Source organism: Rhamphochromis longiceps, linkage group LG15 (assembly GCF_057381845.1).
Source record: "Rhamphochromis longiceps isolate RC_006_pf linkage group LG15, R_longiceps_female_GT1.1, whole genome shotgun sequence".
Classification (NCBI taxonomy): domain Eukaryota; kingdom Metazoa; phylum Chordata; class Actinopteri; order Cichliformes; family Cichlidae; genus Rhamphochromis; species Rhamphochromis longiceps.
In genome coordinates, this window is record NC_140571.1 from 30650154 (window position 1) to 30663510 (window position 13357).

The window sequence follows — 13357 nt, forward strand, 5'->3', positions numbered from 1 at the left end:
TTACCAAGTGTCAGACTCATAGATGAAACACAGAGCAGGGGCTGATGTTTTGAAATATTGTAGGGGGCGCTGTGGAGCCATTTTGCGCTATTCAAGGAAAATGGTTACATAACAACAATGCCTTCATCCATTTGGAGGTGTGTGCCAAATTTCAAGCCTCTATAAACTTTCCAAGCCCCTCAAAAGCCACTTCATCTTTCATGGTGAACCGCGTTGCCACCAGGGTGCGCCGTTCAGTTTAAAGTCACAATTTTTGCACTGAAGCATCACGAGGGACTGATGTTGATATTCACCGCTTTTGAGGTGGCCACGATCAACCTGTGAAAATCAGTACAACAAAATTAAAGCCATGACATTTCCTGTTGCCATTAGGTGGCGCTGTCCGTATTTCCGACAATGGGCACATCAATCTGTTCAGGGCGGGTCTGCCATCATGCCTGTAAAGTCTGGTACTGATCAGACTGGATTTCATTGAGTTATACTAATTTGTTTATTCATGGCGTGACATCAAAGTTCGCCATGCTGCTGGGGTCACACCCTTTTGCGAAAAGTCACAGTTTTCACTGTAACCCAAGACCAACTCCTTAAGGCTTTCCTGGAGAAATTTGAGGCTGCAGATGTCACCCATCACTATACTGTACCCCAAAGTGTAAAACATGACATTTCCTGTTCCCACTAGGTGGCGCTGTCCTTGATGTCAAATATGGCAGTTGAAATATGTTCAGGGGTGGAGCCTTATCATATGTGTGCTCTTTGGTCCAGATCGGAACATGTATGACAAAATGAGAGGCAATAAGATTTTCATGGCGAGTCATCGAAATTCGCCATGGCGCCACGGCCTCATAGTATTGTGAAAACTCAAAAGCTCCGCAATTTAACATGGCACAAGGGTGTAGTTGGCACTGACCAAATATGAAGGTTATGAAATCAAACCCCAAGGAGGAGTTCGCAAAAGTTCGAGGCATGGAAATGGCAAAATTAGAGCCAAAATGTCACCTTCTCTTCCAAATGGCGGACTTCCTGTTGGGTTTGCGTCAATGGGCCCACAGACTTTTTTGTTTGTCTTGGCATGATACACATGTGTGCCAAATTTCATACATGTAGCTCAAACGATGTGGTCGTAGGGCTGCATTTAACAAGGCATAGGTGGCGCTCTAGAGCCATTTCCCAGTGCTCATATGTAAAACCATTAAAATACAAAATTTTTCACCAGACCTGGCATGTGTGCAAAATTTCATGAGTTTTTGAGCATGTTTAGGCCCTCAAAAAGGCCCTTGTTTCGCCTGAATAATAATAATAATAATAATTAAAGCTGCAAGCAGCGTTATGAGGGCCCTCGCACCCCCGGCGCGTCGAGCCACGCCCAACACCTAAAACCAGCACGTCCGATCTCATGTCACATTGATGGAATTCATGCATTTAACCACCAGCTAACATTTCAACTCATTCATTCATGATTTGTTAGTCGTTCCACTAGGTGGCGCTCTAACCCTTATGCACAAATGGCATAACAAACATTTCCGAGCTCGAGTCTCATCACGCCTATGAGCTTTGGGAGAGATTGGACATTGTGTTTTTGAGTGACAGCAGATTACTGCTTTTTGGCGAGTGATTGAAACTCCACGTGCCGCCATGACCACCCCGTTTCCCTGAATGTAAAAAGCTTCGCAATTTAACATCACAAAGGTCTTTAGATTCCACACACAGGAGATCGCATCAATCTGATGAAATCCCTTGCAGGAGTACGTCAAAGAACGATGCCTGGAAAGAGGGGAAAATGTTGCCAAAATTAAACATTAATTTTAAAATGGCTGACTTCCTGTTGGATTTTGGATATTGCTCCAAGAGACTTTTTTGTACATCTTGATATCTCCTATAAGCTTACCAGGTTTCAGACTCATACATAAAACACAGAGCTGGGGCTGTGGTTTTGAAATTTTGTAGGGGGCGCTGTGGAGCCATTTCGCGCTATTCAATAAAAATGATCACATGACAACAAAGCCTTCATCCATTTGGAGGGGTGTGCTAAATTTAAAGCCTCTATATACTTTCCAAGCCCCTCAAAAGCCACTTCATCTTTCCTGGTGGACCGCGTTGCCACCAGGGTGCGCCGTTCAGTTTAAAGTCACAATTTTTGCACTGAAGCATCACGAGGGACTGATGTTGATATTCACTGCTTTTGAGGTGGCCACGATGAACCTGTGAAAATCAGTACAACAAAATTAAAGCCATGACATTTCCTGTTGCCACTAGGTGGCGCTGTACGTATTCCCGACAATGGGCACATCAATCTGTTCAGGGCGGGTCTGACATCATGCCTGTAAAGTCTGGTACTGAACAGACTGGATTTCATTGAGTTATACTAATTTGTTTCTTCATGGCGTGACATCAAAGTTCGCCATGCTGCTGGGGTCACACCCTTTTGCGAAAAGTCACAGTTTTCACTGTAACCCAAGACCAACTCCTTAAGGCTTTCCTGGAGAAATTTGAGGCTGCAGGTGTCACCCATCACTATACTGTACCCCAAAGTGTAAAACATGACATTTCCTGTTCCCACTAGGTGGCGCTGTCCCTGGTGTCAAATATGGCAGTTGAAATATGTTCAGGGGTGGAGCCTTGTCATATGTGTTCACTTTGGTCAAGGTCAGAAAATGTATGACAAAATGAGAGGCAATAAGATTTTCATGGCGAGTCATCGAAATTCGCCATGGCGCCACGGCCTCATAGTATTGTGAAAACTCAAAAGCTCCGCAATTTAACATGGCACAAGGGTGTAGTTGACACTGTCCAAATTTGAAGGTTATGAAATGAAACCCCAAGGAGGAGTTCGCAAAAGTTCGAGGCATGGAAATGGCAAAATTAGAGCCAAAATGTCACCTTCTCTTCCAAATGGCGGACTTCCTGTTGGGTTTGCGTCAATGGGCCCACAGACTTTTTTGTTCGTCTTGGCATGATACACATGTGTGCCAAATTTCATACATGTAGCTCAAACGATGTGGTCGTAGGGCTGCATTTAACAAGGCATAGGTGGCGCTGTAGAGCCATTTCCCAGTGCTCATATGTAAAACCATTAAAATACAAAATTTTTCACCAGACCTGGCATGTGTGCAAAATTTCATGAGTTTTTGAGCATGTTTAGGCCCTCAAAAAGGCCCTTGTTTGGGGTGAATAATAATAATAATAATAATAATAATAATTAAAGCTGCAAGCAGCGTTATGAGGGCCCTCGCACCCCCGGCACGTCGAGCCACGCCCAACACCTCAAACCGGCACGTCCGATGTGATGTCACATTGATGGAATTCATGCTTTTAATCACCAGCTAACATTTCATCTTATTCAACCAGGATTATAGTCATGCCACTAGGTGGCGCTCTAACCATTATTGACAAATAGCATAACAAACATTTCCAAGCTCGAGTCTCATCACACCTGCGACCTTTGGGAGAGATTGGACATTGTGTTTTTTAGTGACAGCAGATTACTGCTTTTTGCGAGTGATTGAAACTCTACGTGCCGCCATGACCACCCCGTTTCCCTGAACGGAAAAAGCTTCGCAATTTAACATCACAAAGGTCTTTAGATTCTACACACTGAAGAATGCTTCAATATGATGAAATCCCTTGGAGGAGTTCGTCAAAGTATGAGGCCTGAAAAGGGGGGAAAATGTCATCAAAATTACACATTAATTTTAAAATGGCTGACTTCCTGTTGGATTTGGGATATTGCTCCAAGAGACTTTTTTGTACATCTTGATATCTTACACAAGCTTACCAAGTGTCAGACTCATAGATGAAACACAGAGCAGGGGCTGATGTTTTGAAATATTGTAGGGGGCGCTGTGGAGCCATTTTGCGCTATTCAAGGAAAATGGTTACATAACAACAATGCCTTCATCCATTTGGAGGTGTGTGCCAAATTTCAAGCCTCTATAAACTTTCCAAGCCCCTCAAAAGCCACTTCATCTTTCATGGTGAACCGCGTTGCCACCAGGGTGCGCCGTTCAGTTTAAAGTCACAATTTTTGCACTGAAGCATCACGAGGGACTGATGTTGATATTCACCGCTTTTGAGGTGGCCACGATCAACCTGTGAAAATCAGTACAACAAAATTAAAGCCATGACATTTCCTGTTGCCATTAGGTGGCGCTGTCCGTATTTCCGACAATGGGCACATCAATCTGTTCAGGGCGGGTCTGCCATCATGCCTGTAAAGTCTGGTACTGATCAGACTGGATTTCATTGAGTTATACTAATTTGTTTATTCATGGCGTGACATCAAAGTTCGCCATGCTGCTGGGGTCACACCCTTTTGCGAAAAGTCACAGTTTTCACTGTAACCCAAGACCAACTCCTTAAGGCTTTCCTGGAGAAATTTGAGGCTGCAGATGTCACCCATCACTATACTGTACCCCAAAGTGTAAAACATGACATTTCCTGTTCCCACTAGGTGGCGCTGTCCTTGATGTCAAATATGGCAGTTGAAATATGTTCAGGGGTGGAGCCTTATCATATGTGTGCTCTTTGGTCCAGATCGGAACATGTATGACAAAATGAGAGGCAATAAGATTTTCATGGCGAGTCATCGAAATTCGCCATGGCGCCACGGCCTCATAGTATTGTGAAAACTCAAAAGCTCCGCAATTTAACATGGCACAAGGGTGTAGTTGGCACTGACCAAATATGAAGGTTATGAAATCAAACCCCAAGGAGGAGTTCGTCAAAGTTCGAGGCATGGAAATGGTAAAATCAGAGCCAAAATGTCACCTTCAATCCAAAATGGCGGACTTCCTGTTGGGTTTAGGACATTGCCATAATAGACTTTTTTGTTCGACTCTGAACATTATATAGGTGTACCGACTTTCAAACATGTAGGTCATACCCATACCGGGGGCTCGCGTTTTTCATTTTTCTAGGTGGCGCTACTGAGCTAATTTTCCCTGGCCATGTCTGAGAACATTAAAATACGTAAATTTTCACCAGACCTGACGCGTGTGCAAAATTTCATGAGTTTTCGAGCATGTTTAGGCCCTCAAACGGCCAATTCATTTGCCGAAATAATAATAATAATAATAATAATAATAAACAGAGCAATTACAATAGGGCCTTCGCACTGTCAGTGCTCGGGCCCTAATAATTAAAGCTGCAAGCAGCGTTATGAGGGCCCTCGCACCCCCGGCACGTCGAGCCACTGCCAACACCTCAAACCGGCACGTCCGATGTGATGTCACATTGATGGATTTCATGCTTTTAATCACCAGCTAACATTTCATCTTATTCAACCAGGATTATAGTCATGCCACTAGGTGGCGCTCTAACCATTATTGACAAATAGCATAACAAACATTTCCAAGCTCGAGTCTCATCACACCTGCGACCTTTGGGAGAGATTGGACATTGTGTTTTTAGTGACAGCAGATTACTGCTTTTTGCGAGTGATTGAAACTCTACGTGCCGCCATGACCACCCCGTTTCCCTGAACGGAAAAAGCTTCGCAATTTAACATCACAAAGGTCTTTAGATTCTACACACTGAAGAATGCTTCAATATGATGAAATCCCTTGGAGGAGTTCGTCAAAGTATGAGGCCTGAAAAGGGGGGAAAATGTCATCAAAATTACACATTAATTTTAAAATGGCTGACTTCCTGTTGGATTTGGGATATTGCTCCATGAGACTTTTTTGTACATCTTGATATCTTACACAAGCTTACCAAGTGTCAGACTCATAGATGAAACACAGAGCAGGGGCTGATGTTTTGAAATATTGTAGGGGGCGCTGTGGAGCCATTTTGCGCTATTCAAGGAAAATGGTTACGTAACAACAATGCCTTCATCCATTTGGAGGTGTGTGCCAAATTTCAAGCCTCTATAAACTTTCCAAGCCCCTCAAAAGCCACTTCATCTTTCATGATGAACCGCGTTGCCACCAGGGTGCGCCGTTCAGTTTAAAGTCACAATTTTTGCACTGAAGCATCACGAGGGACTGATGGTGATATTCACCGCTTTTGAGGTGGCCACGATCAACCTGTGAAAATCAGTACAACAAAGTTAAAGCCATGACATTTCCTGTTGCCACTAGGTGGCGCTGTCCGTATTTCCGACAATGGGCACATCAATCTGTTCAGGGCGGGTCTGACATCATGCCTGTAAAGTCTGGTACTGATCAGACTGGATTTCATTGAGTTATACTAATTTGTTTCTTCATGGCGTGACATCAAAGTTCGCCATGCTGCTGGGGTCACACCCTTTCGCGAAAAGTCACAGTTTTCACTGTAACCCAAGACCAACTCCTTAAGGCTTTCCTGGAGAAATTTGAGGCTGCAGATGTCACCCATCACTATACTGTACCCCAAAGTGTAAAACATGACATTTCCTGTTCCCACTAGGTGGCGCTGTCCTTGATGTCAAATATGGCAGTTGAAATATGTTCAGGGGTGGAGCCTTATCATATGTGTGCTCTTTGGTCCAGATCGGAACATGTATGACAGAATGAGAGGCAATAAGATTTTCATGGCGAGTCATCGAAATTCGCCATGGCGCCACGGCCTCATAGTATTGTGAAAACTCAAAAGCTCCGCAATTTAACATGGCACAAGGGTGTAGTTGACACTGACCAAATATGAAGGTTATGAAATCAAACCCCAAGGAGGAGTTCGCAAAAGTTCGAGGCATGGAAATGGCAAAATTAGAGCCAAAATGTCACCTTCTCTTCCAAATGGCGGACTTCCTGTTGGGTTTGCGTCAATGGGCCCACAGACTTTTTTGTTCGTCTTGGCATGATACACATGTGTGCCAAATTTCATACATGTAGCTCAAACGATGTGGTCGTAGGGCTGCATTTAACAAGGCATAGGTGGCGCTCTAGAGCCATTTCCCAGTGCTCATATATAAAACCATTAAAATACAAAATTTTTCACCAGACCTGGCATGTGTGCAAAATTTCATGAGTTTTTGAGCATGTTTAGGCCCTCAAAAAGGCCCTTGTTTCGCCTGAATAATAATAATAATAATAATAAATAATAATAATAATAATAAGAAACGGAGCAGATACAATAGGGCCTTCGCACTCTCGGTGCTCGGGCCCTAATAATAATAAACAGAGCAATTACAATAGGGCCTTCGCACTGTCAGTGCTCGGGCCCTAATAATAATAATAATAATAATAAACAGAGCAATTACAATAGGGCCTTCGCACTGTCAGTGCTCGGGCCCTAATAAGAAACGGAGCAGATACAATAGGGCCTTCGCACTCTCAGTGCTCGGGCCCTAATAATAATAATAATAATAATAATAATAATAATAATAATAATAAGAAACGGAGCAGATACAATAGGGCCTTCGCACTCTCGGTGCTCGGGCCCTAATAAACAGAGCAATTACAATAGGGCCTTCGCACTGTCAGTGCTCGGGCCCTAATAATAATAATAAACAGAGCAATTACAATAGGGCCTTCGCACTATCAGTGCTCGGGCCCTAATAATAATAATTAAAGCTGCAAGCAGCGTTATGAGGGCCCTCGCACCCCCGGCACGTCGAGCCACGCCCAACACCTAAAACCAGCACGTCCGATCTGATGTCACATTGATGGAATTCATGCATTTAACCACCAGCTAACATTTCAACTCATTCATTCATGATTAGTTAGTCGTTCCACTAGGTGGCGCTCTAACCATTATGTACAAATGGCATAACAAACATTTCCGAGCTCGAGTCTCATCACACCTGGGACGTTTGGGAGAGATTGGACATTGTGTTTTTGAGTGACAGCAGATTATTGCTTTTTGGAGAGTGATTCAAACTCTAAGTGCCGCCATAACCATCCCGTTTCCCTGAACGTAAAAAGCTTCGCAATTTAACATCACAAAGGTCTTTAGATTCCACACACAGGAGATTGCATCAATCTGATGAAATCCCTTGGAGGAGTACGTCAAAGCACGGTGCCTGAAAAGAGGGGAAAATGGTGCCAAAATTGCACATTAATTTTAAAATGGCTGACTTCCTGTTGGATTTGGGATATTGCTCCATGAGACTTTTTTGTACATCTTGATATCTCCTATAAGCCTACCAGGTTTCAGATTCATACATAAAACACAGAGCTGGGGCTGTGGTTTTGAAAATTTGTAGGGGGCGCTGTGGAGCCATTTTGGGATATTCAATGAAAATGATCACATAACAACAAAGCCTTCGTCACATTGGAGGTGTGTGCCAAATTTCAAGCCTCTATAAACTTGCCAAGACCCTCAAAAGCCACTTCATCTTTCATCATGAACAGCGTTGCCACCAGGGTGCGCCGTTCAGTTTAAAGTCACAATTTTTGTACTGAAGCATCACGAGGGACTGATGGTGATATTCACCGCTTTTGAGGTGGCCACGATCAACCTGTGAAAATCAGTACAACAAAATTAAAGCCATGACATTTCCTGTTGCCACTAGGTGGCGCTGTCCGTATTTCCGACAATGGGCACATCAATCTGTTCAGGGCGCGTCTGACATCATGCCTGTAAAGTCTGGTACTGATCAGACTGGATTTCATTGAGTTATACTAATTTGTTTCTTCATGGCAAGATATCAAAGTTCGCCATGCTGCTGAGGTCACACCCTTTCGTGAAAACTCACAGTTTTCACTGTACCCCAAGACCAACTCCTTAAGGCTTTCCTGGAGAAATTTGAGGCTGCAGATGTCACCCATCCACTATACTGTACCCCAAAGTGTAAAACATGACATTTCCTGTTCCCACTAGGTGGCGCTGTCCTTGATGTCAAATATGGCAGTTGAAATATGTTCAGGGGTGGAGCCTTATCATATGTGTTCACTTTGGTCAAGGTCAGAAAATGTATGACAAAATGAGAGGCAATAAGATTTTCATGGCGAGTCATCGAAATTCGCCGTGGCGCCACGGCCTCATGGTATTGTGAAAACTCAAAAGCTCCGCAATTTAACATGGCACAAGGGTGTAGTTGGCACTGACCAAATATGAAGGTTATGAAATCAAACCCCAAGGAGGAGTTCGTTAAAGTTCGAGGCATGGAAATGGCAAAATTAGAGCCAAAATGTCACCTTCTCTTCCAAATGGCGGACTTCCTGTTGGGTTTGCGTCAATGGGCCCACAGACTTTTTTGTTCGTCTTGGAATGATACACATGTGTGCCAAATTTCATACATGTAGCTCAAACCATGTGGTCGTAGGGCTGCATTTAACAAGGCATAGGTGGCGCTCTAGAGCCATTTCCCAGTGCTCATAAGTAAAACCATTAAAATACAAAATTTTTCACCAGACCTGGCATGTGTGCAAAATTTCATGAGTTTTTGAGCATGTTTAGGCCCTCAAAAAGGCCCTTGTTTGGGGTGAATAATAATAATAATAATAATAATAATAATTAAAGCTGCAAGCAGCGTTACGAGGGCCCTCGCACCCCCGGCGCGTCGAGCCAAGCCCAACACCTAAAACCAGCACCTCCGATCTGATGTCACATTGATGGAATTCATGCATTTAACCACCAGCTAACATTTCAACTCATTCATTCATGATTAGTTAGTCGTTCCACTAGGTGGCGCTCTAACCATTATGTACAAATGGCATAACAAACATTTCCGAGCTCGAGTCTCATCACGCCTATGAGCTTTGGGAGAGATTGGACATTGTGTTTTGGAGTGACAGCAGATTACTGCTTTTTGGCGAGTGATTCAAACTCTAAGTGCCACCATAACCACCCCGTTTCACTGAACGTAAAAAGCTTCGCAATTTAACATCACAAAGGTCTTTAGATTCCACACACTGGAGATTGGTTCAATATGATGAAATCCCTTGGAGGAGTTCGTCAAAGAACGGTGCCTGGAAAGAGGGGAAAATGTTGCCAAAATTACACATTAATTTTAAAATGGCTGACTTCCTGTTGGATTTGGGATATTGCTCCAAGAGACTTTTTTGTACATCTTTATATTTTCCATAAGCTTACCAGGTTTCAGACTCATAGATGAAACACAGAGCAGGGGCTGTTGTTTTGAAATTTTGTAGGGGGCGCTGTGGAGCAATTTCGAGCTATTCAATGAAAATGATCACATGACAACAAAGCCTTCATCCATTTGGAGGTGTGTGCCAAATTTCAAGCCTCTATAAACTTTCCAAGTCCCTCAAAAGCCACTTCATCTTTCATGGTGAACCGCGTTGCCACCAGGGTGCGCCGTTCAGTTTAAAGTCACAATTTTTGCACTGAAGCATCACGAGGGACTGATGTTGATATTCACCGCTTTTGAGGTGGCCACGATGAACCTGTGAAAATCAGTACAACAAAATTAAAGCCATGACATTTCCTGTGGCCACTAGGTGGCGCTGTCCGTATTTCCGACAATGGGCACATCAATCTGTTCAGGGCGGGTCTGACATCATGCCTGTAAAGTCTGGTACTAATCAGACTGGATTTCATGGAGTTATACTAATTTGTTTCTTCATGGCGAGACATCAAAGTTCGCCATGCCGCTGGGGTCACACCCTTTTGCGAAAAGTCACAGTTTTCACTGTAACCCAAGACCAACTCCTTAAGGCTTTCCTGGAGAAATTTGAGGCTGCAGATGTCACCCATCACTATACTGTACCCCAAAGTGTAAAACATGACATTTCCTGTTCCCACTAGGTGGCGCTGTCCTTGATGTCAAATATGGCAGTTGAAATATGTTCAGGTGTGGAGCCTTATCATATGTGTTCACTTTGGTCAAGGTCAGAAAATGTATGACAAAATGAGAGGCTATAAGATTTTCATGGCGAGTCATCGAAATTCGCCATGGCGCCACGGCCTCATAGTATTGTGAAAACTCAAAAGCTCCGCAATTTAACATGGCACAAGGGTGTAGTTGACACTGTCCAAATTTGAAGTTTATAGGACCAAATCCCAAGGAGGAGTTCGTTAAAGTACAAGGCATGGAAACGGTAAAATCAGACCCAAAATGTCACCTTCAATTCAAAATGGCGGACTTCCTGTTGGGTTTAGGACATTGCCATAATAGACTTTTTTGTTCGACTCTGAACGTTATATAGGTGTACCGACTTTCAAATGTGTAGGTCATACCCATACCGGGGGCTCGCGTTTTTCATTTTTCTAGGTGGCGCTACTGAGCTAATTTTCCCTGGCCATGTCTGAGAACATTAAAATACGTAAATTTTCACCAGACTTGACGCGTGTGCAAAATTTCATGAGTTTTCGAGCATGTTTAGGCCCTCAAACGGCCAATTCATTTGCCGGAATAATAATAATAATAATAATTAAAGCTGCAAGCAGCGTTATGAGGGCCCTCGCACCCCATCGCGTCGAGCTACGCCCAACACCTACAACCAGCACCTCCGATCTGATGTCACATTGATGGAATTCATGCATTCAACCACCAGCTAACATTTCATCTCATTCAATCATGATTATAGTCGTTCCACTAGGTGGCACTCTAACCATTACTGACAAATGGCATAACAAACATTTCCGAGCTCGAGTCTCATCACGCCTGCGACCTTTGGGACATATTGGACATTTTGATTTTGAGTGACAGCAGATTACTGCTTTTTGGCGAGTGATTGAAAATCCACGTGCCACCATGACCACCCCGTTTCCCTGAACGTAAAAAGCTTCGCAATTTAACATCACAAAGGTCTTTAGATTCCACACACTGGAGATTGGTTCAATATGATGAAATCCCTTGGAGGAGTACGTCAAAGAACGGTGCCTGGAAAGAGGGCAAAATGTTGCCAAAATTACACATTAATTTTAAAATGGCTGACTTCCTGTTGGATTTGGGATATTGCTCCAAGAGACTTTTTTGTACATCTTGATATCTCCTATAAGCTTACCAGGTTTAAGACTCATACATAAAACACAGAGCTGGGGCTGATGTTTTGAAATTTCGTAGGGGGCGCTGTGGAGCCATTTTGCGCTATTCAATGAAAATGATCACATAACAACAAAGCCTTATGCACATTGGAGGTGTGCGCCAAATTTCAAGACTTTTTAAACTTTCCAAGCCCCTCAAAAGCCACTTCATTTTTCATGGTGAACAGCGTTGCCACCAGGGTGCGCCGTTCAGTATAAAGTCACAATATTCGCACTGCAGCATCATGAAGGACTGATGGTGATATTCACCGCTTTTGAGGTGTCCGCAATGAACCTGTGAAAATCAGTACAACAAAATTAAAGCCATGACATTTCCTGTTGCCACTAGGTGGCGCTGTCCGTATTCCCGACAATGGGCACATCAATCTGTTCAGGGCGGGTCTGACATCATGCCTGTAAAGTCTGGTACTGATCAGACTGGATTTCATTGAGTTATACTAATTTGTTTCTTCATGGCGTGACATCAAAGTTCGCCATGCCGCTGGTGTCACACCCTTTTGCGAAAAGTCACAGTTTTCACTGTAACCCAAGACCAACTCCTTAAGGCTTTCCTGGAGAAATTTGAGGCTGCAGATGTCACCCATCACTATACTGTACCCCAAAGTGTAAAACATGACATTTCCTGTTCCCACTAGGTGGCGCTGTCCCTGGTGTCAAATATGGCAGTTGAAATATGTTCAAGGATGGAGCCTTATCATATGTGTTCACTTTGGTCAAGGTCAGAAAATCTATGACCGAATGAGAGGCAATAAGATTTTCATGGCGAGTCATCGAAATTCGCCATGGCGCCACGGCCTCATGGTATTGTGAAAACTCAAAAGCTCCGCAATTTAACATGGCATAAGGGTGTAGTTGGCACTGACCAAATATGAAGGTTATGAAATCAAACCCCAAGGAGGAGTTCGTCAAAGTTCGAGGCATGGAAATGGTAAAATCAGAGCCAAAATGTCACCTTCAATCCAAAATGGCGGACTTCCTGTTGGGTTTAGGACATTGCCATAATAGACTTTTTTGTTCGACTCTGAACATTATATAGGTGTACCGACTTTCAAACATGTAGGTCATACCCATACCGGGGGCTCGCGTTTTTCATTTTTCTAGGTGGCGCTACTGAGCTAATTTTCCCTGGCCATGTCTGAGAACATTAAAATACGTAAATTTTCACCAGACCTGACGCGTGTGCAAAATTTCATGAGTTTTCGAGCATGTTTAGGCCCTCAAACGGCCAATTCATTTGCCGAAATAATAATAATAATAATAATTAAAGCTGCAAGCAGCGTTATGAGGGCCCTCGCACCCTGGCGTGTCGAGCCACGCCCAACACCTAAAACCAGCACGTCCGATGTGATGTCACATTGATGGAATTCATGCATTTAACCACCAGCTAACATTTCATCTCATTGAACCATGATTATAGTCGTCCCACTAGGTGGCGCTCTAACTATTACTGACAAATGGCATAACAAACATTTCCGAGCTCGAGTCT

At 43.5% G+C, this 13357-nt stretch overlaps 1 protein-coding gene across 1 annotated transcript in view; it reads right to left on the bottom strand.

The window, feature by feature from the left end:
* tnfrsf21 (tumor necrosis factor receptor superfamily, member 21) overlaps nucleotides 1-13357 on the bottom strand; it is a 263648-nt gene that overhangs the window by 31614 nt on the left and 218677 nt on the right. The gene's annotated exons all lie outside the window — the stretch shown is intronic.